The sequence below is a fragment of the Protopterus annectens genome, chromosome 4.part0 (genome assembly GCF_019279795.1).
Source record: "Protopterus annectens isolate FY-2018-M chromosome 4.part0, PAN1.0, whole genome shotgun sequence".
Classification (NCBI taxonomy): Eukaryota; Metazoa; Chordata; order Ceratodontiformes; family Protopteridae; genus Protopterus; species Protopterus annectens.
Genome location: NC_056733.1, coordinates 638,423,326 through 638,448,765, shown reverse-complemented (window position 1 = coordinate 638,448,765; position 25,440 = coordinate 638,423,326). Strand labels below are relative to the sequence as shown.

The following is a 25,440-nucleotide window of genomic DNA, read 5'->3' as shown; positions in this document are numbered from 1 at the left end:
GGCAGTTGATTTTTACGTACCGGCTTGCCAGGCCTGACGCACAACCTTCAACGAAGGTACGCCCATTCACGCATGTCTCCACGCAGAAGACGCTCTAGCTGAGAATCGAACCGGACAGCGTCTTACTGTGGGGCAACAACTCTACCGCAGTTTTATTTTCTATCACTTACTTTATAACCCTAGAACATTAGAGGCAGCTCCTAATTTGAATGAACTAAATAATTAACTTCATTCATTTTAAATGTTATGTACTCTGATGACAAATGACAGCTTTCATACAGGATGTAGCCTAATAAGCAACAATGAAGGGCAGCAGTAGTATGCCAGGGAGATGCATACAGATATGCAGACCAAACAAATAACAGCTATGATTTGTATAACAATATATGCACACTTACTGAACAAAACCAACAGGCAGTATTATTTCATCATATATACCTACATACATTACAACAGAGGTACAATCTTTCATTCCAATCTCTAGGATATGCCCCGGTGATAACATAGTGTGCCCACAACCACTAACTAAGCACCTTCTTTAGATTTCTGGGTGTTAACATTGTAGGCAATTGGCTAGAAATTCATTCACAAAAATGATTTCCCATTCTTATTACACAGGTATGTACTCTGCACATATATAGACTGATTACTGCATCTTTCTCTCCCTTTATGTCTTAAAATGCAATCCTTATCTATGTATGAATGTATAAATGTATGTGCCTTTAGTTGGTTTGCCCTTTAAAACCAATGTGTTGTGCTATGTATGTGACATATACATATATGCATAAATGTATGCAAATATATATATATATATATATATATATATATATATATATATATATATATACATACATATTATTTATATATCATATATATACATTTTACATATAATACAATATATATATATATATATATATATATATATATATATATATATATATATATATATATATATTCTATCTTTACAATACTGCTTTACATTTTTGGAATGTGAATTACTGCACAATATGAGGCACAATGCATAGCACTGTCTCCTCACAGCAAGAGGATCTCTGGTTTGATCCCCAACTGGGAAGTCTTCTGGTTAAAGTCTGCATGTCATCCCCTCATAGTTTATTTGTTTGCAGTGCATGAATTATATGAAACATAGGCCTGTCAAGCATTCCTCTCAACCTCTGAAAAGCCAAAAGTAATGGGGGACAAAGGCCCAAAATACAGACAAATTTTAAATACTGCTCTTATAAACTTAGAAAGGTAATAGAATAACAGATTTTGCATTAGTGCACATTTTCTGAATGATATGAAATCTAAAACTCAATCCTAAATGATTTTCCAGAAAAATCACAAATTTTAAGAGGAGCAGCAAAAATCTTAACATTATTTAAAAATCTGGACAGTTGAGAGGTTTTCTGCCAATCTACTTCCAATCTCTCCTTGCATAGTAAATTCTGTAGATGGCAGTTGCTGTTCATGGGGTCTGTATTGGAGTCCACTGTGACTTTTGAGTGGAGATTTATTGATGGATGACTTAATGTATAGTATACATATAAGAAGCCTTGTCTGCTGCACTAGGATGCACAATACATGTGAACTATGTTTTCTTGTACCATAACGTACCTCACAATGTATAAAGAAATGTGTTCTGTTTTATTAGCTTTGTTAGCACAACTAGTACAGCTACATATTGTTAACCACCACAAATCTTAACCTCTTTTCTCTAAAATCAAGGGCAAGGCCAAAAAAACAAACACGGGGACACTTTTTAAACATTGACAGTATTCACTTAAGAGAGCGTATAATAAAATGCATTGCCTGTAGTAAAAGAAGACTGTAACTTTAAAGTCTGGAATTATTTAATGACTAATCCTCACTGTTTTGTTATAAATCCACAAATGTTATGAAGAGCAGAACAAATGTTTGAGGCAAAATCAGGGAAATCTCTGAAAATCAGGAACAGTTGAAAGATATGCAAACACCTTTTGCGATAACATGAGAGTATATCAACTACGTATTTCCAAATCATTTATTTTGTTCCTATTGTTTTTCATTTCTTTATTCTGTTTCCTGTTGTCATTAGCGTTTTCTTCTTCTTAGTAGTAATAGTTTTCTTACTGTATTTGGGTCTATTCCCCAGGCATCCTCTCTGAAAGTTGACTCCATCCAGCAGGACTAACCTAGTTAACAAAACATAAATAACTAAATAAACTATACTCTGTAAGCTTCCATAATTGTCTGGCTCTCTTTTATAAATTAAATTCCAGCAATACATTTCCTTTTTCCCCCAACTGTTTAATGTTTCCCTACCATCAGCTTTTTCTCAACAGTGACTATGGTGTTACTGTCTCTTAGCTGCTCTAGTCATAGTTTACAGTCATCATGCTACTGCTAGCTTCCTTAAACACACACTGCTCTTACGGTGTATTTATCTGTCCTTTTCTGTCAGCTTAGTACACTACAGTATTCATTATTACCTGCATATTCATTTTATAATGTTATTTACTAGTTATAGAGATGTGTATAACCAGTTAGGTGGCTGCTGCATCGAGTATTTCAGTAGCCTTGGCCTGAGCTGTGATGTAAAGTACAACATCATAACAAGTAATATGCCTAAGAGAAGTATCAACAGGATACATATCAGGAAACACACAGTGCAGACTTCATATACAGTACTAATTATGGAAGCTTTCCAAAGCCAGCTGGGAAACTGAGGACATTCATACATATATATATACATATTTATTTTTTAAGATGTCCCTGCTGCTAAATATATGCAGTACCATATGCTGCTGACATCTCACCACCATTCAATGAACACCTAAGAAAGATCCTGCACTTTTACTAGGCAGAAGCCACACTTCCATATTGTAATGACAATGGGTGGAACCCATGATCCTGTTAGATTGGGTAAGCTGAGCACAGAGGTAGTACATTTGGTTCCTGGAAGGACATGCATTACAACATAGACTACAGAGCTAGGGGAAAGGCTCAGTGGTTCATAACACCAAGTATGTCCTGTGACAATAAATCCTCAAGAGCACTGCTGGCCCATTGGTGCACAGGAAAAAAATCCCATTTGCTGATACCAGTTGGGAGGGTTTGAACAGCAGACCATATGCAAAACATTGTGAGGCAAAGATAGGGAAGACTTGTGTGCAAAGACCTGCTCTCCTCTCTCTCACGACAGGGTTACAAGGGCTTCCAGATTAGAGACATTCTTTACAGAAAAGCTAATACAGGTCCACAATGGGTCTTATGGAAGAAGCACATCTATGGTGCTGCGTTAATGTAGCCATTATTGAAGACTTGAAATGAAATGGTGTACGTTAGCAAGTCTCAGTATGTTAAAAGGGACTTGAAAAACAAGACGCATTCCATAGCACAATGATATAATAATTAAATTAAAAATACTCAATGTCCATATTGCACCTATTAATTTTGTATGCAGAACAACTAAAAGACAACTATTTAAATTGCACATATAATTTTATCCACTTTGTGTCTTTCGATTATGCCCTCTTATTCTCTTTTGATATTCATAATGTGCTTAAAGTTTGCATCCATTCCTCTAGGATGGGTGAGTCTGCAGTGGCCATTCACTCCCATCCTCCTAGTTCAGCTCCTATAGGCACCTGAGCTTCTATTTGAATTTGGTTGTCTGAGACATGAACAGGGCTCTGTCCCTCTACAACATAACATGGCATAGGTCAGTGGCATCCTGAGAAGGATAAATATATTAAATGTCATAAAAATGAACTTGTCAAAGAAATTAAGGGTAAATTAGGTCAAATAAAGGGAGAGTGCCTTTTCATCTTAGAAGTAAAACAAAAGAAGAACTTTCAAATTATGCCAAATGAAACTGAGAAGCCTATAAATTTATAGGGGCTTAGCAAATATAGCAAAAGTGATCCAACTTTTATTCAACTGTTAAAGAAAGGTGTTAGCTAGGAGTATAAAATATCTTACACAAGGGAATATCAGTGTGAATATTCATAAAAATACCTTATGTTAGACTATTAATGGAGAGAAACATCTCAAGGTAAGCGAACCAATAAAACTATAGTGTTTGGCAAATGCTATGGAGAAGGAGAACATAAGAGTTAAGGAATGTAAAAGAGTCCCTGAAAAAAATGAGGAAATATTTATATTGAGGGAAATAAAGTCACAAGGCCAAGGAGTGCAAAGATGATGAAGGTATTATAGGAATACCTGGGCAAACCAGCATTATTTTCTGTACAGTCCTCTGCAGAAGTGCTGGAGAGTGTTTCATAAAATGAGCTAATAGTTGTGGTAAAATATCTAAATCTAGACAGGAGACAGGTAGCAGCAGGCCCAGTGATGGAGATAATCATTGGATACATGTCACTGCACCAAGCAGGGACTAACAGCACAGAGTTCCCACATATATTATGGCATCAGTTACGTCCCCCTTCCACCTACTAGGAATGTGTTAGCTATAGTGAGAGTGGGATATAATCTGTAATTGCACATCAGATTATACTACAGGTATCAGAAGAAGAAGGAATGCTTTAGGAAACTGGTGCAGACCTAAATGTGCAGGGTACTAATATTACTCGCTATGCTCTAAATGGAAGGACAAGAAAATTAATCAGAGCATGTGATACAAACAAAGCTAGTTAGTGTATAGGAACTTTCAAATTATCTGCACCAAATTGTCCAGACATTTAAATGTATGATAAACAAGATTGTGAGGAACTCAGATTACTCCATTTGGAGTGGTGGAAGATCCACATCCTCCGCACAAGTAATATCCAATCATGCCAGAGGCAAGCCAAAAAGAAACAAATGACAACTCGGTAAGGAAGGCTACATTGGTTAAAATTCACTCTGATGGAAATAAGCAAAGCTGAGGTGTTATGAACATTTACTGTGGATTGAACACACCTGAGCAAAGGCTACCAATTTTAAATGAACTTTTTCCAGATAATAAGGTATTTATGGTTCTTCATGGCACCAGTTTTTTTTTTGTTCTCCTTTCCACAAGGGATCACAAGGCACATTAGCCTTTACAGTGGGCACAAGCAGTGCATCTAAACTCACCTCCCACATGGATTTCAGTGTAGTCTGATGCTCTTTCACACAGCACTGGGAGGTCTCTGAGCATGACATATACATGAAGGAGTAGGGTAGTACTGTATTATAGTATGTCAACAATATTTTCATTGTGTATAAACTGTGCTATGGGGTTAAAGGGATTCTGTTGTGTTTATTCAAGACTTTAGGTTGGAAAGGGGTTAAGCTCATCTCTCAAAAGGTTCAAATGGGCACTTCAGTGTATGGTAACCAGTACACATTTCTTAAGGATAGAAAACAATGTGCTTGACCAGAGGAGCTCTAACCAGAGTATGCCAAAGCTGACTTTTTTTGCAATTTTTGTCCTTGCGGCCTGATAACCATCAGACCCTCTCTGAGTCTGTCAACCCATTTGTTCCCTTCACCATGTGAGAGCTGATAGAGTAGCCATCATTAAAGCAGCCATTAGGGGTGGTTTGAACATATTCTGATTTTGGTTTGAGCTTTTTCTGCTTTTCTTCCTGGCCCTAACCACACATACTCAGTGAGGTCCTGGGGAGGAATATCCAATGGACTGTCCACAAAGGGCATCCCCTTATTCCCACAAATGCCAATTCCTCCAAACAGCTGTGTTCCTCCTTATGTAGGGTGAGCTGTGTTCTCCTCAGTCTCTAATAGGGGGATTGCATCATCCTGTATACCTCCAAGTGTGCCCAAAATCCACCCTTCCACCAGGAGAGGTGAACATGCACTTCCCTTGACTCCATCCCTTTCCTGCCTGGCTCCTCCACTGTCAAGGGCAACAATCAAACCCTGGTCCCCTGGCTTGTATTCAGTCCTCCATTCCTCTGCACTATGGCGCTAGGTTTATGCCAAGGCTGATTACTATAAGGGAGGCCAGGAAGGGTTTTAGGGTGTTATACCACTGCCAGATATATATATATATATATATATATATATATATATATATATATATATATATATTTTTTTTTTTTATATATATATATATATATATATATATATATATATATTTTTTTTTTTTTTATTCTTCCACATTAAGAGAGTCTATCAGGCAGCTGGACCACTGGAATCTTCTAAAAAGTTAATATTGCGGTCCTAGTAAAGATATGAAATAAAGGTTAATTAAATAAACACTGTTAAATGAAGCAGGCTGGGATCATTAGATTACTGCAAATAATTTAATTTGCATTCATATAATGAATATAAATTTTACAATGATGATACAAAAAAACAAAAATTAAAACATTCTCAGAGTCATTGCTTATTTTATTCCATTATAGAAAAATAAACTATTATGCTAATCAGGCCTGCACTAACTCTACCCTTACTATTACTTACTGTCTTCCACTACTGCCTTCACTATCTCACCAGTCTCCCTAATATATCTTACTCCCCCTCTTTCCACACAACCTCTACATACCCCAAACATGTAACATTCCCAACAACCGATATTTCTCCCCATCTGTACAATTACGGCACTCTTCTTTTCATCCGAAAACTTACTCCTGACAACAGAAACTCTGTCCCCACTCCTCACTATCCAAACCTTACTTACCTCTGTAACCTCAACTCTAACACTAAGCATTCTAAACTCCTTTTCTCTCACCTCCTTCAACTTATCTCTACTCTTCTCTCCGGTGACATACATCCCAACCCTGGACCCACAGTTAATCAGCTTACTAACCCAACCTTACCATCTCACCTCTCACCCTGTAAATCTCTCCTCTTTGCTACATTGAAGGCTCAAAATTTATGCAACAGGCTTCCTAACTTCCATACCTGACTCTTCCACTATCACCCTGACATTCTCTCGATCTCCGAAACATGGCTAAAACCTCATATAAAGAACTCTGAAATCACTCCTTCTAACTATAGTATCATAGGAAATGACAGAACCCATAAGAAAGGCGGAGGAGTAGCTCTTCTCTTTTCTTCCTCCCTATCAGTGACACCCTATACTAAACCCATACCACAATTCTCTACTGCTGAGCTAACCCTAGCCATCCTAAAGTTTAATAACCAGAAAAACATATGCTTAGCTGCCCCATATATCCCACCAGGTGACAATATCCCCATTCTAGAGGATGTCCTCTCTTGGTTCTCATCTAACATAAACAATGAAACTATAATTCTAGGTGACATTAATATTAACTGGACTACTATGCAATCTCCCATAACCTTCCAGAATATAAACCTGTATAATTTCACCCAACTAATCAACTCACCTACTAGACCCACCAACGACAACCATTCTGGTAACATTCTGGACTGGATACTAGTTTTTCACCCTCACTTAATCTTTAATAGTAGTACCTTACCCGACTCCCTTGGTGCTCTTTCTTCCTGATCTCCTGGTTAGGATACACCACCTCACCTCCCTCAACTGGGTCGCCTACACGGTAGTGCTGCTGCACTCACCACTTGTACTCCACCCCTGAAGATCCTGCTCTACCTCCCGAACATACAAACTACCTACTGCAAAAGCTCAGTCAGCTCAACTAGACTTATTCTACTTACTAAACTCGGCTCTCCTTGAAAAGGAACATCAGAGTGGAATCCCTAAAATATCTTTCAGTAAATGTATGTAGCCTTATACCTATCTAAGCTTTCATATTAGTTAGCCAGTCCCTCTGTGAGCGTGACACAGCAGCCTACTGCAGACCTCAAAAACTCCCCTCTCAGTGGTACTTACTGACCTCCAGCCCCCTATCCCTTTTCTGTACCCCTCTGAAGACTTACCCTTTAGACCCTTTTTGTTTTCCCTCTACCCTTGAGCCTTTGTCCATTTGCTCTATTCTTTACTCCCTGTCATTATCTGCCTGCCATTTTCTCCTTTCTCCATTAGGTGGCAGCACTATTCCACGTTTGCCTGCTCCTACTCCATTCTAATCTTTTACTCCAACTTCACCTCTAAATCATTCGAAAGCCAAACCTTCCCTTATTTTCCTCCACTTTCCCCACCTTTATATTTTTCTCTTTCCCCCAAGTTGCTCAAACCCTACTTACTTCCACCCAGTCTTTCTGTACTTCTACATACTTACCTCAGCTCCAACCTGCAGTGGCTGATACTTTTTCAGCTGGACTCTTCTGCCCTGTTGCTCTATCCTGCTCCGTTTGCCCTGCAGGCTCACTCCGCTCCCCTACCCTGCCCCCAATTCCCACCCACCCCCAGTGGTCCTACATTTATTTGTCATCCCATACTCCCTCCCACTTACATCACCCAATCCCCTCACAAGATTACTCCACCCACTTTCCCCAAAACTACCTCCCCCTCCACCAACCTCTTCTTTTTAAACTACCCTCCTTCCCACCCACCTGCCTTACCTAACTCTATCTAACCTACAATTTTTTTCAACTCTAATCAAACTTTCATTCTATGATGCCTTCCATTCCTACTATAATCCTTTCCCCTGCACTACTCCTACTCCTCATTCTTCTTCCTCTATACCATTCCACCTCTTATACCAACTTTCACCTAAACCCTCCATATCCACTTCCACCACCATACCCTACAAATCATTACCACAATATCTCTGCCTCTTTAACTCCATTTCACCCCTCCTTTCTATTAACATTAAAACTCTTCCAAATCCCAAATAAATACTACAAACCTAAACCCTCCTCCTACCATCCTTTCCCTAACAAACTAAAGCCTAACAAACTTACTCACCTTCTCTCTTTCCTCTGCTTAGCAGGTGACATTCATCCCAACCCTGGACCAAACATGTCTCAAACAAATAACCATAACTTCAACAACAAACCAAATTGTAAATACCTCAAATTTCTCACCATCAACACCCAAAGCTTAACTAATAAAATCACCCTCTTTCATGCCTGGCTAAACCATAATTCACCTGATATTGTAGCCATCTCTGAAACTTGGTTAAGGCCACACATCACCAACACTGAATTCCTTCCCCCCCGGTTTTCAATCCCTCCAATCTGACCACATAAATAAAAGAGGTGGTGGGGTAGCACTAATCTACGCTAATTACTTATCCATCACTCCCTTCCCAAATCCTATCCCTTTCTTTCATAATGCTGAACTAGTAACTGGCCTTCTAAAATTAAATAACCATAAAAGTATCTGCATCATCTCCCTTTACATTCCTCCTGGTAACAACACCAATACCTTGGAAGACATCCTCTCTTGGTCCTCCTCAAATATTAAACATGAAACTTACATTATGGGAGATGTAAATATTAACTGGCAAAAATCAGTGACCATAATCCTACCTTGTCTATCAATCTTTTCAATTTCAAAGAACTTATGAACTCTACCACTAGGCCCAACAAAACTAACCTCACAGGCTCCATCCTAGACTGGATCCTGGTGTCACATCCGAACAGAACCACAACATCTGGTGTCATTGCAGACCCTCTAGGAGACCACCTCCCTGCCTTCACCCATAGAACAACACCCTCTTCCTCCTTCTCCCACAAACTCTTACACACTCGCAACTTAACCAACTTTAACCCCTCCACCTTCTCTGACACCCTCAAAATCACTAACTGGAACCCACTAAAAACCCTACCCCTAGACGAAGCCATTGATTTCTTCAACTCCAAATTCCATACTGTCCTAAACTTCTTAGCTCCAATCCGTACTAAAAGAGTCAAAGCCAAGACTGCCCCTTGGCTTACTAAAGAAACCAAGAAAATTATGCAACAAAGAGATAAATCTTGGAAAAATTATCTCCATCATAAACAACCGGAATACTTACTTCAATACAAACAGTTCCGAAACCTATCCAAAAAACATGTCATAACAGATAAAAAGTCTTACTACAACCATTTACAAATAAATCATGCAAAAAAACCCAAACAATTCTGGAATTCTGTTAACTCTCTTCTTAAGCCTGGTACAACAAACAACCCTTGCCCTGATACTAGCAAATCTGACCAAGAAATTGCCACTTTATTCAACTCCTTCACCTCTTCTATTGCTGAGCTAACCAAAACCTTCCCCAACAACATCCCCCACCCCCCTCTTCCCAAGTCTCCACATCCTCACCTCCATCTCCCCCATCTTTGAACTTAAACCTGTAACCACCCACTTTATAAAAAAAATTCTCTCTAAACTCTAACCTTGCACCAATGCCCCTGACAACATCTCCTCCTCCTTCTTAAAAATTACCTCCGACAGTATTGCTCTCCCTATTAGCATCCTGATAAATAGATCTCTTCTCGAGTCTTATGTACCAAACTATGGTGCTCTGCTTTTATTCTCCCACTCTACAAAGGTGGCAAAAACTGTAACTTCTCTAACTTCCGCCCCATAGCCATCCTCTCTCCTATCTCAAAAATTCTTGAAAAATGCATCCACCTGCAGCTCATGCCATTCCTAACCAAACACCAGCTGCTACCCAACACAGTTTCCACCCTGGGCATAATACAAACACAGCCCTTTTCTCCTTTTCTCCTTTTTACACTCTGTCAATTCAGCTCGAGACTTTGGTAACTTAGTTTCATCTGTTCTCTTAGATCTATCTAAAGCTTTCGATACCATCTCCCACTCCCATCTACTAAACCATCTATCTAACCTCAACATCTCCCCAAAAACTCTATCCTGGTTTTCCGGCTACCTTTCTGACAGGTCCTAAGTTGTGAAATGGGGCCAAGCCTCCTCCAGCTTCCTTCCTACCCCCACAGGAGTTCCCCAAGGCTCCATACTTGGCCCTCGGCTATTTAATATCTTCATTAATGATTTCCACAAAGCTATTCCCAATACCAAAATTGTTCTGCTCTGCTTCCAGCTTTAAAGAACTCCAATCTCTAACTCAAACCGCCTTCGCAACCACTGAAAAATGGATGCACCAAAATCACCTCTCACTTAACGCTAACAAAACTAAGATTCTTCTTTTCACCCACTCAAAATCCACCACCACCGAAAAAAATTTATTTCAAATTTCTTGCCTTAACAACTCTATCATTAACACTGTTGCCTCCACTAAACTCCTAGGGGTCACAATCGATGAACACTTAAAATTCAATACCCATATCCAACTTAACATCAAGAAAACCCATATAAAACTCAGCCTACTGTGCAGAAATAATCAATTCCTCTCCCCCTCTGCTCGACATACCTTAGCCACTACATATCTCCTCCCATCTCTTCTTTATGGTGCCCCTCTGATTACAAATCTATCTACTACCCTAACCTCCAAACTGGAAGTATGCTACAATAAAATTTTCAAATTTGCCACCAAGGCAAATTCCCTCTCTCATCACTGCACATCCCTACAAACTCTAAATTGGCTTGAACTCCCCAATCAACTAGACTACCTCCAAATTGTCTCAGCCCACAAATTAATCTTTCAACCCACCCTCTGCCCCACACTATCCAATATTCTCCAACCTTACACCCCCCCAGACCCCTTAGATCTTTTAACTAAAAGCCTTATTTCTGTCCACAAACCCAAACGCCCAGCCGGTCAACTTTTACTCTCCTTTTCCCATGCTAAAAAATGGAATGCCCTTCCCTCTACCCTGAGGACCTGTGACAACCTACACTCCTTCAAAACTCAACTCCTCTCCTACCTGCATACTCACTGAAAATGTAACTGCACACTTCACTCTATACCTCCCAAGCTCCCCTCTTCCTTCTCTCCTGGCTAACCTTCATACCTTCTAAATTTCTCTCTTAGTCATGCATTGCTAATGTAACTAACAACTACTTCCAACCCTATGCAAATTGCCTATCATCCTCCCGGACTCTTTCTTTAACGCCCACTGTTACTTAATTGAAGGACTACCAACTTGAATGCATTCTATGTATGGTTTGAAAATTCAACCCTTTGTATGTAAATCAATTTTATCTTTGCATTTTATTTGTACTTCTTAATTGTTTGATCATTATGTCTTGTAACATTGTATTATGGAGCTTTTCTCCCCGTGCCTCCACTGAAAATGGGCTCTTTAGCCCAGTGGACCTCCCCGGTCACCAAACTGGAATAAATAAATAAATAAATAAATAAATAAATATTTCCCTGCTTTTGCTCATCGTTCACCCTCTTCTCTGATTCACTAAAACACACTAACTGGAACCCCCAAAAAACCCTCCCCCTGGAGAATGCTGTTACTTACTTTAATACTACATTCATCAACCTGTTAAATAGCTTTGCTCCCCCTAGATCTAAAAGAGTTAAATGCAATACTGTCCCTTGGATAACCAAGGAAACTAAAACCCTCATGCATCTCTGAGATAAATCATGGAAACAGTACCAGAAATATAAAACTCTCATCTCCCTGACCGAATATAAGCAACTTCATAATAAAGTTAAATAACAAATTGCAGCTGGCTGAGAATCCTACTACTCCATACTACAAAACAACCACAAAAGAAACCCCAAAACATTCTGGAATAGTATCTCTACCCTCTTCTATCCTGGTAAAAAAGACAACCCCTGCCCAGATCCCAACACCCCTGATCTTTCCTTGGCTAGCCAATTCAACTCCTTCTTCATAGACTCAATAGCCAAACTCACCTCATCTTTTCCAAATAATGTTCCAACTTCAGCCCCACCTACCACCCCTAACTTAACCTTCTCAAGCACCAAAACTACTCAAGTCCCCTCTTTTACTAACAAACCTATTCCTACCTCCACCATAAAAAAACTCCTGCAAAAATTGAAACCAAGCTCAATGCCCCTAATGACCTTCCATCTAACTTTCTTAAACTAGCTGTTGATGGCATAGCTTTTCGCTTCTCTATTCTAATAAATCATTTACCTCAAGAATCATATGTACCCTTACTCTGGAAAAAAGCCTTTATTATTCCCCCCTCACAAAGGGGGCAATAACATAGATATCTCCAATTTCCGACCAATAGCCATTTTATCCCCCATCTCTAAAATTCTTGAAAAATGTAATAGGTTCATAGGTAGGTACCAGGCTATCAGCCCAAGGGCCTACGTAAGCCTAGCCAACAAGGTTCCCTGGCTTACGCCACCCAAGAAAGTTATTTTCCTGTGCCACTGTCGAGCAGAGACACAGAAGTGATCCTTGGGGTGTATTTCCTATTTCCCATCCACTCATCAAGATTTTTCTTGGAGAGTGCTAATGAAGAACTTTGCTTGACATAGATGGATAGCCTGTTCCAGAGTATGGGAAGTCTCTAGGACAGGAATCAATCCCTCCAGCGTGTCCTGTTTATTGTGGTGAAAAGGTTTAGGTCCCTAGAGTATGTAGCTCAGAGGGATTGGGATTTCTTTAGGTGTAGCATGTCCAACAGCTCTGGGTCTGACATAGCTTTATATGTTACGAACGAAATGGTGGTAAAGCCAACCTCTGAAGAAATGCTCTGTTCACAAGTTCGCAAACAGCTTTTATTTTACACCAAAGTTAAAACGAATTAAAACAACATATACTGTAAAACACTAAACAGTGTTTTTCATCCCACTGAGTAGAAGAACTTCATCAGACAGCAACCAACCATATTACAAAACTTAATAACATAACATATAGAAGGGGCACAAATATGAAACGATTGCTTGAAACAAAATTCTATGATACAAAAGGGAAAGATAAAAGAGGGACAAAGAAGTGTGGTGCTTGTAAGTATTGCAAGGAAATTGATACATCAAGTTCGTTTACTATTAGGTCAGTTAGATACGATGTGAGGGGAAGCTTTTCATGTATTTCTAAGGGAGTCGTTTATTTAGCGCAGTGTAAGCAATGTCCGTCATTTTATGTAGGAAAGATGGACAGGCGCCTCCGGGACAGGGTGTATGAGCATGTATATGCAATTGCAAAGAAAAAGGATGTGAATGCGTTGGCTAGGCACTGCGACACTAATAGTGGCCATGCTTTTACATTTATGGCCATTGATGGTATTGCCAAACACAGTGAAGCAAATAGATTTATTAATGAGAATTATTTAAAATTAGAATTAGAGAAAAAGGAATTAGCATGGCAATTGCGGCTTGCAGCATGCAGAGAGCCAGGCATAAATGAAGCTTGCTCAATTGCCTGTATCCTAAAGCTAAAGAACCTTTTGAGGTAACAATAACAATAACAATAATAATAAAAATACCTTTATAAACATGAGTAATTTTAGCTTCCCTCAAGATATGCTTGGAAAACTGTGTTAACATGTTGATTTAAGCTGTGTAGTATAAAATTAATATTTTTTTAACAATGTCTCTAGTTCAAGGTAAATAATTTGTATAAAAAAGATTAAATAGTAGATAGGCTTTATTTATATGCTCATAAATTTTATATTACATTAAGTGTTTAGTAAATAATTATTATTTTTGTGTTGGTAGGTTTTATTCATGATGAATTAGGTTTTACATAATTGTATTTTTAGATAAGTATTAATTAAATGTATTTGTATTAGGTACTAAACCTGATTAACAAAGTAGTTCAGACAGGTTTTGGTGAGGAAACTCCTATTTTGTGAATGAAAATATGGATTTAATTGATGGTAATTAATTAATTACCCAGGAGGTTACTTAAATAAGTTTTGTAATATGGTTGGTTGCTGTCTGATGAAGTTCTACTACTCAGTGGGATGAAAAACGCTGTTTAGTGTTTTACAGTATATGTTGTTTTAATTCGTTTAAACTTTGGTGTAAAATAAAAGCTGTTTGCGAACTTGTGAACAGAGCATTTCTTCAGAGGTTGGCTTTACCACCATTTCGTTCGTGTCAGTATAGCTTTATATGTTAGGCAGAGATCACCTCAGAGTAGGTGATATGCTACGGAGTAAAGCTGGAGTTTTTTGAGGCGGTCAGTGTAGGGCATTTGTTTGAGATCAGTAATCCTCTTTGTGAGGTACTTCTGTGGCCTTTCCAGCTGCTGCAGATGTCTTGTGAGGTACATTCCAAAAGGGGTATTGTACTCTATAATGGGTCTAATGAGTGTCGAATAGAGGGGAACAATGACCTCTTTTTCCTGGATGAGAACCTTTTTATGATGAGGTGTGCCACGTAGAAGGACTTCCTGACTACTGTGGAGATGTGACTATCAAAGGAGAGACTACTGTCCACCTGGGTCCCAAGATCTCTTACACACATTTGGTATTAAGTAGATTGTTGCCTACGTGGTAGTTCATGGGTACAGAGTTTTTATCAAAGGGGATGACACTGCACTTTTTGGCATTGAGCTTGAGGCCATGGCTCTGACACCAGGAATCTGTCTCAGCAAGGCCCTTCTGTAGGATGTCCACATCATTTGGGAACTTGATTATGTCTCCTAGTTTGCAATCATCTGCGAACTTCGTTAGCCAGAGGCCTTCTGTGTTAGCCTGTACTTCGGAGAAGTAGATACCAAATAGGAAAGGTCCCAGGACGGAACCCTGTGGTGCTCCACTTGTCACTGCTTTGAGGTCAGATTTGGAGTCTACAACTTTTACAGTGTGGGTTCTGTCAGTGAGCCAGTTGGCAACCCATCTTGTGATGTAGGGATTTATACCTAGTTTAGTGAGTTTAGCTATAATTCTAGAATGGGGGATGGTGTCGAAAGCCTTGGCGAGGTCAAGATAGGCTGTGTGAACCACCTTACCCTCATCTACGGCTTTGGTGACTGCCTCAAAGAAGTTGATCAGGTTCAGAAGGCATGATCTGCCTTTCACAAACCCGAACTGGGTGGGATCCAGAGTTTGGAGGTTACCAATGTCTTTGTTTATGAGTTCCATGATGATACGTTCCATGGCCTTGCAGACCAGGCTCGTCAGGCTAATAGGTCGATAGTTCCTGGGATCAGTGGTGGCTCCACCTTTGTGGAGTGGGATAACTGTTGCTGTGTGCCATTCAGTGGGCACAAAGCCTGATGCGAGGCTATTATTGAACATGGTGCTTAAGTGGGGAGGCAGTTCGTTCTGAAGTTCATGTAAAACGCAGCCTGGGATGTTGTCCAGTCCCATGGATGCTGTGTTTTTGGCTTTAGAGAGTGCAGCTTTTACCTGCATAGTTGTGATTACAGGGACTCTGCATTCTTCCTGTATAGATATGGGCCCTTTAGGGGGTGAGGGGGGGGGTAAAGTTAGCACTGAACCTATCTGCCAGGATGTTGGCAATTATCAGTTGGTTCTGTAATTTTCGTACCATTGTGCTGTAACTCCAAGCAGATTTGGGTATTGCCATCGAGATTCTTGAGATAGCTATAGAATGCTTTGTGGTTGTCCTTATAATTAGTGGCGATTTTGTTTTCATAGCTAGCTTTGGAGGATCTTATAAGGGATCTCAGCTTCTTACTGAGGCTTGACCAGGGAGCTCCTCCACTCATGGGATGGAATTTTGGCATATTCACCTGCAACTCCTACCCTACCTCTTAGACAATTAGCTGCTAACCCCCACACAACATGGATTTAGACCCAGACACAGCACCACTACCACTCTCCTATCCTTTCTCGAAACCGTCAACCATGCATGTGACTCTGGTAATATTGTATCTACCCTCCTTCCTGAGTTATCTAAGGCTTTTGATACTGTTTCGCACAATCATCTCTTGTCCAAACTCTCTCATCTCAGTCTGTCAACCTCCACTATTAACTGGTTTTCCAGCTACCTCTCTGACAGGCACCAAGCCTTCAAGTGGAAAAACTGCACTTCCTCCTTCCTTAACACTCTGACAGGCATACCTCAGTGTTCTATATTAGGTCCATTACTATTTAACATCTTTATAGGTTCATAGGTTGGTACTGAGCTATCTGCCCAAAGGCATATATTAGCCCAGCCACATTGTGCGGTATTCACCGCCCCTTTAGTAGTTCCCTAGACCCTTGTACTAGCAGCTAGTACCCTTGGCCCCTATCTAGTAGTGCTGTTGGTGTGATCCCCGGTGTGAACTTTCTGTTACCCATCCACTCATCAAGGTTCCTCTTGAAGAGTGATAGTGAGGGGCTCTGTCTTATGTAGATTGGGACCCTGTTCCATAGTAAGGGAAGTCTCTGCGAAGGGAATCTATCCCTCCAGTATGTTCTATTCATTGTTGTGCTGAGGTTTATATCCCTAGAGCGTGTAGCTCGAGTAGATTTGGTTTTGCTAAGATGGAGCATGTTCAACAATTCTGGGTTGGACATGGCTCTGTACATTAGACAGAGATCGCCTCTGAGAAAGCGGTATGCAACAGAGAACAGTCTTAGCTTTTTCAATCATGCTGCATAGGGCAACTGTTTGAGGCCAGTAATTCTCTTGGTTAGGTACCTCTGTGGTCTCTCCAGCTGCTGGAGATGTCTAGCCAGGTACATTCCAATTGATGCATTGTACTCAATAATGGGTCTGATGAGGGAAGAGTAGAGGGGCACCATTACATCCCTAGATCTTGATGCGAACCCTTTCATGATCAGATGGGTCACATAGAAGGATTTTCTAACCACTTTGGCAACATGGTTATCAAAGGAAAGCTGGCTATCTACTGGGCTCTCTAGATCCCTTATTTCTTCTTCAGATTTCAGGGGATTACCTCCAATGTTGTAGTTTGCGGGTACTCTGTTTTTTCCAAAGGGGATTACTACGCATTTTTTTGCATTTAGCTTGAGACCATGGCTTTGACACCATGCATCAGTCTCATTTAGGCCCTTCTGGAGGATCTCCATGTCAGCCGGAGACTCTATTATAGCACCCAGTTTTCAGTCGTCTGCAAACTTAGTCAGCCACAGCCCTTCCGTGCTTGCCTGTACTTCTGAGAAGTATATGCCAAACAGGAGGGGCCCCAGGACAGAGCCCTGAGGCACACCACTTGTTACTGATCTGGATTCGGACATAGATCCCACTACTCTTACTTTATGGGATCTGTCTGAGAGCCAGTTTGCAATCCATCTTGTGACGTAAGGGTTTATGCCCAGGCTGGTGAGCTTATCAATAATACCCGAATGGGGAATGGTGTCAAATGCTTTAGCAAGGTCAAGGTAAGCTGTGTGTACCTCCTTTCCCTTATCTATACCCTCAGTAACTGTTTCAAAGAAATCCACCAGGTTCAGGAGGCATGATCTGCCCTTGACGAAGCCGAACTGTGTGGGGTCCAGCAACTGGAGGTTCCCAATCTCTCCATTTATGAGTTCCATAATGATTCACTCCATAGCCTTACAGATCAGACTGGTCAAGCTTATTGGTCGGTAGTTCCCAGGGTCAGTTGTGGCCCCACCCTTGTGTAGCTGGACCACTGTTGCCGTGCGCCATTCTCTGGGCACATATCCTGTGGAGAGGCTGGGACTGAACAGGGTATTAAGATGCAGGGTTAATTCCTTTTGGAGCTCGCATATGACACAGCCTGGGACACCATCTGGTCCCACGAAGGCAGTGTTTTTAGCTTTCGATAGAGCCTTGTTAACCAACGTATCAGTAATAATTGGACTTACACAATCCCCTGGAATGCTAATAGGCCCTGTAGGTGGTGAGGGGGGGGGGGGGGGGTTTGCAGTGAACCTGTCAGCCAAGATGTTGGCAATGTCAGAAGGGTCAGTGTATTTTGTTCCATTTTGTACTAGCTCAGAACAGACCTGAGCATTGCCATTTAGGTTTTTGACGTAGCCATAGAAGGCCTTATGGTTATCTTTGGCATCCTTGGCAACTTTCTTTTCAAAATTAGCTTTAGTTGACTTGATGAGGGCCCTCAATTTCTTACTAATGCTGATCAGGGATGATTTTTCTTCTTGAGATTTGGCCTTTTTTTGTATAAGTCTCCTCCTTGTATTGTAAAGTTTGCTTATGGCCGGGGTCCACCAGACTGGTTTCTTCTTGCTTGAGGAAGGAGTCTTGGTTTTATTTGGGATAGCATGGTCCATGCAATCCTGAAGATGCATATAGAGTGTCTTGGTGTAGGATTCCGCATCCTGGATATCATTATCCTTCTGCAAGGGAATAGTGAAGCTTTCCACTTCGGATGCAAGTAGTTTGAAGTTTGCTTTGGAAAAGTTTTTGACTGTGTTTTTTTTGACTGGGGGAGGTGGAGGGGTGAGGATGTCCATGGTTATCAGTTTGTGGTCGGATCTGACCAAGGAGGGAGTGACAACGGGTGTGGTACAGTGGGTGCCCATATTTGTGATGATTAAATCCAATATGTTGTCCCCTCTAGTGGGGGAACATACTAGTTGTTCAAGGGCATTTGAATTTATAAATTCTATGAATCGCTGAGCATAGAAGTTGGAACATTGGTAGTTCGCCCAGTCTATACCAAGGTAGTTGAAATCACCCAAGATTATGGTGTTGGGTAGGACCTTTATATTTTCCAATGTCTCAAGGAATGCAGAGTTTGCATCTTGGGACATGGTGGGCGATCTATAACAGGCTATGACTTGAAATGTGGTTTTGCCTTCTGACAGTTGCGCATGGATGATCTCTGGGGCATCATGCTGCGCTACTAACCTGGAGATATGGGTATCCTTGATGAATATGGATACACCTCCGCCCTTTGTACTGTGATCCGGTAACTGAGGCCGGAAGGTATGATATGAATTGTAACCTGGCAGTGCTGGGGTGCTCTCTTGAGCCTTGAACCAGGTTTCCGTCACTGCACAAACATTGATTTTCTCCATGCTGAGGAGAGCCTTGAGTGTGTGCATTTTGAGGTTGAGACTTCTGGCGTTGAGTAGCATTACCCTTAGTTTTTGGTTTCCTGTGCTGGTTACAGTGGTTGGTTTGTCCTTTGAGCCTTGCCTAAAAAGGCACTATGGGGATGGCAAGAGCCTTGGCCAGTATTCGAAAACCTAGGTGTGAAAGGTGCAACCCATCTATAAATGACTTCCATCAGTGTATCCCAAATACTAAACTTGTCCAATACGTGGATGACTCCACGATCATCTGCTCTGCCGAATCCCTCTCCAAGCTCATGGAATTAACTCAAGAAGCCTTCTCTTCTACCATGCATTGGATGCTAAATAATCACCTAGCACTCAACGCATCTAAATCCAAATTCATGCTATTCACCCTTTCTAAATGTACCAAAATAGACAAGAACTCTTTCTCCATAGCTAGCCAAAACAAGACTTCTATTGAAATTGTCCCCCATACAAAGCTTCTAGTAGTCATTATTGATGAGCAATTAAAATTTGATATTCACCTACAAACTAACATTAAGAAAACCCACCAAAAATTAGGTATGCTTTATCGCCACAGTCGTTATCTTACTCCCTCAACCAAGCATATCTTCTCAACCATCTACCTCATTCCCTCCCACCTGTATGGAGCCCCTCTCCTTATTAATCTTCAATCCTCAATAAAGACAAAATTATCTTCCTGCTACAACAAAATCTCTAAGTTTGCTATCCGATCCAAATCTTCCTCTCACCATTGCAATGCCCTCCACACCTTGAACTGGCTAGAACTGCCTAACTATCTCTCCTACATCCAGCTATCTATTGCACACAAACTCATCTTCAAACTCTCTCTCTGCCCCTCCCTCACTTCTACTCTCAAAATGGGGTCTATATCAGTCCGTTGAAACGGCTGATGATCGAATACCAGATGTTCGAACCTTGATTATCGTGAAGCCGCAGAACACCAAATTTTTCCCAGGGAAAGAATTCGGTGGGCCGTTTCTGTGGCTTCGCGATTATCAGGACTGTGGTGGGAAGTCATGGGTCAGGTTCAGGTAAGTGTGCGATTGAGTGGACATTAGGGTTAGGGCATGGGTTAGGTGAGTTAGGGTTAGGGTGCGGGTGAGGTGGGTGTGTGATAGTGACAGTCTTTAGGGTTAAGGCGGGATAGGTGAGTTAGGGTTAGGGCGTGGGTCAGGTGAGTGTGCGATAGTGACGGACCTTAGGGTTAGGGTTTGGGTTAAGGTAAGTGGATAAATAGTAGTGTATGTACAGTTTAGTGTAGGGTTAGATATGGGATTTTTAAGTGTATTTCTATGGATTGATTTTTTTTGGTGTGCTTGTGTTGTGTGTGTGTTTCTTGGAACAGCGATTTTTTTTCCCTGGGAAAAAAATCACTGTTCTAAGACTTTGATGTTTTTGCACTTCGTGGTTTGAAGTTCAAACATATGGTGTTCCACTTCAGCCATTTCGATGAACTGATATAGACCCCTCAAAATTTATCAGCCTGATAGACTACTCAGGTCCAACAATCAGAACCTGCTAGAAGTGTACAGACCCGCACTCACTGCAGGTAAATTTCTATTATCTTTCTCCCTAGCACGACTTTGGAATTCCCTTCCTCCACACATTCGTACCACCAACAACCACTCTGCCTTTAAGACTTTGCTCCATTCCCACCTCTCTTCTCACTGGGAATGCTCTTGCTCTCACCCTACCTGACTTCCCTCTATTTTACCCCTCTCTCCCTACTCTCCATCCTCTCAGTTCATTCTAATACTTCATCTCCTCTATTCTTATCTATCTTTCTCCTTCCTGTGTTATTCATCCCTATTATTTCATGCATATTTATATACCTGTAAGACTTGTAACCCAGTATACCTTGTCACTTTATAAATATTAAATACAATTTGGGAACCATAGACCCCAAATGTTTTATACTATGCTTAAACAACTTGTTACTGTTGATACTGCCTTTAAATGCTCTGATAGGACATGTTACTCTATAGGTTCATAGGTTGGTACTGGGCTATCTGCCCGAAGGCATATATTAGCCCAGCCATGTTGTGCGGTATTCACCGCCCTTTTAGTAGTTCCCTAGATCCTTGTACTAGCAGCTAGTACTCTTGGTCCCTATCTAGTAGTGCTGTTGGTGTGATCCCCGGTGTGAACTTTCTGTTACCCATCCACTATGATTTTTGTTTATCTATGATTTACTGTTTATTATATGTTTTTCACCATTCTTGCATTCTGTTATTTCCTTGAAACTATGTAACAACTCGTGTTTACTTAATTTACAATTGTATAAATGTATAAGGAGCTTTTCTCCCTGGGCCTCCATTGAAAATGGGCTCTTTTTGGCCCAATGGACTTTCCCAGTAAACAAACGGTAAAATAAATATATAAATAAAATAAAAATGTTCAGCTTGCATCTAAGCCAAGACCAAATGGACCATGGAAGAATGAGCAAGCAATTTTTACTGAATCCCCCCAGAGATAATGGAACAGTGTTGTGTTTGGTTGGTACAGGTCATTTTACTGGGTGGGTGGAGACCTTCCCTAGTTATGATTGTTCAGCAAATATCAATTAATGAATGTATGCTGAAGAAATAATGCCTCTATGGGATTTCCTGAAACAAATGTATTTAAATCAGAGGATGATTTTCACAAGAAAAAATGTAAATATTTATTTGGTTTGGTTTTGTTGACCTGGGCAGTGCCACTAGGATAGTGGCAACTTTCCAGGGGAGGACCTGAGGTAGTATTTATACTGACTAGGCAAAATTTGTTCAGGACACCAGGAAAATTCTACTACTCTTTTTGATAAATTTTGGGCGATCTTTTGCATCCATCTCAGCTACCACCAGCTCAGGCAGACAAGGCCTCAGGTTTAACATCTCATCCGAAGGACAGTGCACTCAGGAGTGGAGTATCCCCTAATGCTGCACAGCAGTGTCAATAACAGAAATGAATCCAGTCATCTGGGATGGGAACAGAATCCTCAGCCTTCTGATCCTCCAGCACCAAAAACAAGTGCCCCATCTGTTGAGCTACCAACACTGAAAGCGTATGTTTAAATTCCGTCAGATTAAGACAGTTTCATATTCCACACCATCCAGTTTCATATTGCACAACATTCATAGAGCCCAGGTTTAGTAGAATGGATAAACTGAATAAGAAGGCATGGCAAAAGCAATACAGGACAGGAAAAAGGGATGGACCTGCCTATTATCATAAAGAAAAGCTAAACTTACCCTAAACAGCACAAATGTGTTATAATAGGGGTGCATACCTTTCCACCAAATTAGTTCCTTTGTTGATGAGTGATATAGCCAGTGTAGCTATCAAAAATCAGTTTGTTGAACCTTACTGGCTTTCTCACACTTGGGCCGTGGTACAGTGAAGATCAGGGAATTTGCCCTTTCCTCACTGCAGTACAGTCTCAGATTTGGCATGTATAATTAGCAGTGGGTCTAGGGGTGCAGGGGCTTGCCCCCCTATAAAAACACTGGTTTAATGTTTATTCATTCCTTTGCCAATCAATGTTTTTTGCTTTGATCATTGATTTATGTGTCAATGTTTCTCACACTGAATGCTTCCTGGCATAGTATGAATTAGTGACAAGGAAAGACATGAATTTGCCCATGGGAATAGTAACAAAAACTAGAGTGGGCAGCATCTTTTGGGGATCAGTAGATAATATGTTTCACTTATGTGTCACCATCTTAGGGGTTCAGACACTAAGTGAGTGATCAACTCTGGGAAATGAGAAATGTGTGTTCATTTCCCTTATTTTGGAGATTAATTAATTCTAAGAGATTTTCTGTCTTGCTTGGATTTGTCCCAACTGGAATGGACTACATCTCATGCTGACTGTCTATGTGTGAGAAGTGCAACAGTTAGCTGAGAAAATAACTGGTCATACATTAAGCTGTTTTCCACTTCTTCCCTTATAGCTGAAAAAGAGGGAAATAGTGAACCTCTTGCTTTAACTCTCACTCATCAACTGAATCCACAAACTGAAGCTCCTTTTTAACAAGTTTAATTATTTATCACTTTTAATTTGCAACATGAGTTCACACACATTAATAAAAAAAATTCAAGATCATTTTCCATTGTCATCTTCGAGCATTATAGGTTTTTCCTCATAATTTCTGTATTTGCCTCTATATTATGCCTTCATATTTTTCAGTATCCACCAACCTTCCCACATCACAAATCTTTTTCACCACTATTTTATATGTACTGATCATTAATATGACAATTATTTTTATGCACTATGGACTGAAGTTTTCCTGGCTTCAGAAGCTGGGTCAGAATATCAGACAATATGTGACAGAAAGCAGTACATGTCCTGAAGGCTTGAGATCATCGATGTGATATATAAAATAACCTTTTCCCTCTCGGCTTACAATTTTTTGATGATAACATACTTATTCATTTTAATACTACTTGCCATTTGGGCCCTAAAAACAATCCAAGTGTCCATGATTCATTTTCTTATATAGATGTTATAAAAAAGATATTTGAAGTTACACATACTGTAAGAGTTTACTAATGTCAAAAGAATTGAAAATCAAACCTAATAAAAATACTACCTGGATGAGCATTACTAAACAAGCCTTTCTTCCTTCAGATGCTGTCTTGAGTGGTTTGATGGGTACAAAAACATGCTCTGATCAAATGTTTACCATCAGGGAGGGACTAATGGACCGATGAAAAAATATTTATGCTGTAAATAAATATTATGTCTGTCATTTAGTTTAATAAAATCAATGGCATGTATAAATACACAACCATATTTTTGAGCAAAGCTGGTCTTTATTCTATTGTATTAACAGTTTAAGTGTATTATAATGAGTGGATGTGTTAGTGCAGATCTTAGCATGACTAATGCTATCGCTTCAGTCGCACTGTTTTAATTGTTTTGAGGAGTAGAGCCAATAACTTGGCAAAATAACCCATTTATAAGTCTGTTGAGGCTGGAGTTTTGGATGGAAGCAACAAGGAAATCTTTTGGGGGGAAAATCAAAAGTATCAGGTAATCAAATTATTTCATATCAGTCAAGGGATTTATTGAATGCAACTTTAGCAGGAAAAAGACTGCTGTTATTTAAAAATGCTGTATGTAACTCTTTCCTAGAATTAGAAATGTGATAAATGGAAAATTCTCATATGAGCTAACACACTGACTGCTGGAAATGTATTCCCTATGCAACAGTACTGCATATAACTGCTGTAGGAATAATTAAGGTATATCCTGTAGGTTCCCTATTGGAAGACCGAAGACGCATTCTTTCGAATGTTTCTTGGTCGAACTCAAAAGCCTGAAATGGCAAAATATCAAAGCAGCTTTTAAGCGAATTCTTTCCCTGGGAAAGAATTTGCTTGGCCACTTTGTTACTTTGCCATTTTTGGCGCTGTAGTGCAGTCTCAGAGTTGGTATATTTAAGTAGGGGGGTGTGGGTGGCGCAGCCCCCCACATCGGGTGGTGTGGGGGCAAAGCCCCCCACTTAATGTAATGTTTAAAGTGTTTTATTTATTTATTTTTTTGGAACAGTGATTTTTTTACCTAGGAAAAAAATCGCTGTTCTGACAGTTCAAAACTGTAAGTTTTTGCTTACATAGGGTCGATTAATCACCGTTCACTTTTTTAAGCATTCGGTGATCTAATATAGACCCTATCCTGTACTGTATTTAGTAGTTCCAATGAAACTGCAACCTAGTTTATGCTCATAATTGTGGAAACTCCAGTTTGCTATTAAAGAATTAAAAATGTCTTTTGAGTTAAAAATATTAGGTGTGCACGATTATCTTTGTTGATACATCCTCCTAATATTTTGTGTTAGATATGGCACAGAGTGTACATAAAAACATACTTTCTGTAATACTCAGATGTGTGTAAACAG

At 40.1% G+C, this 25,440-nt stretch overlaps 1 protein-coding gene and 1 long non-coding RNA gene across 5 annotated transcripts in view; one reads left to right on the top strand and one right to left on the bottom strand.

The window, feature by feature from the left end:
* The window catches only part of B3GNT4 (UDP-GlcNAc:betaGal beta-1,3-N-acetylglucosaminyltransferase 4), a 1,341,192-nt gene that overhangs the window by 1,158,943 nt on the left and 156,809 nt on the right, over positions 1 to 25,440 (top strand). The window lies entirely within an intron of this gene.
* Positions 1 to 25,440, bottom strand: part of LOC122799496 — a 78,206-nt gene that overhangs the window by 2,216 nt on the left and 50,550 nt on the right. The window lies entirely within an intron of this gene.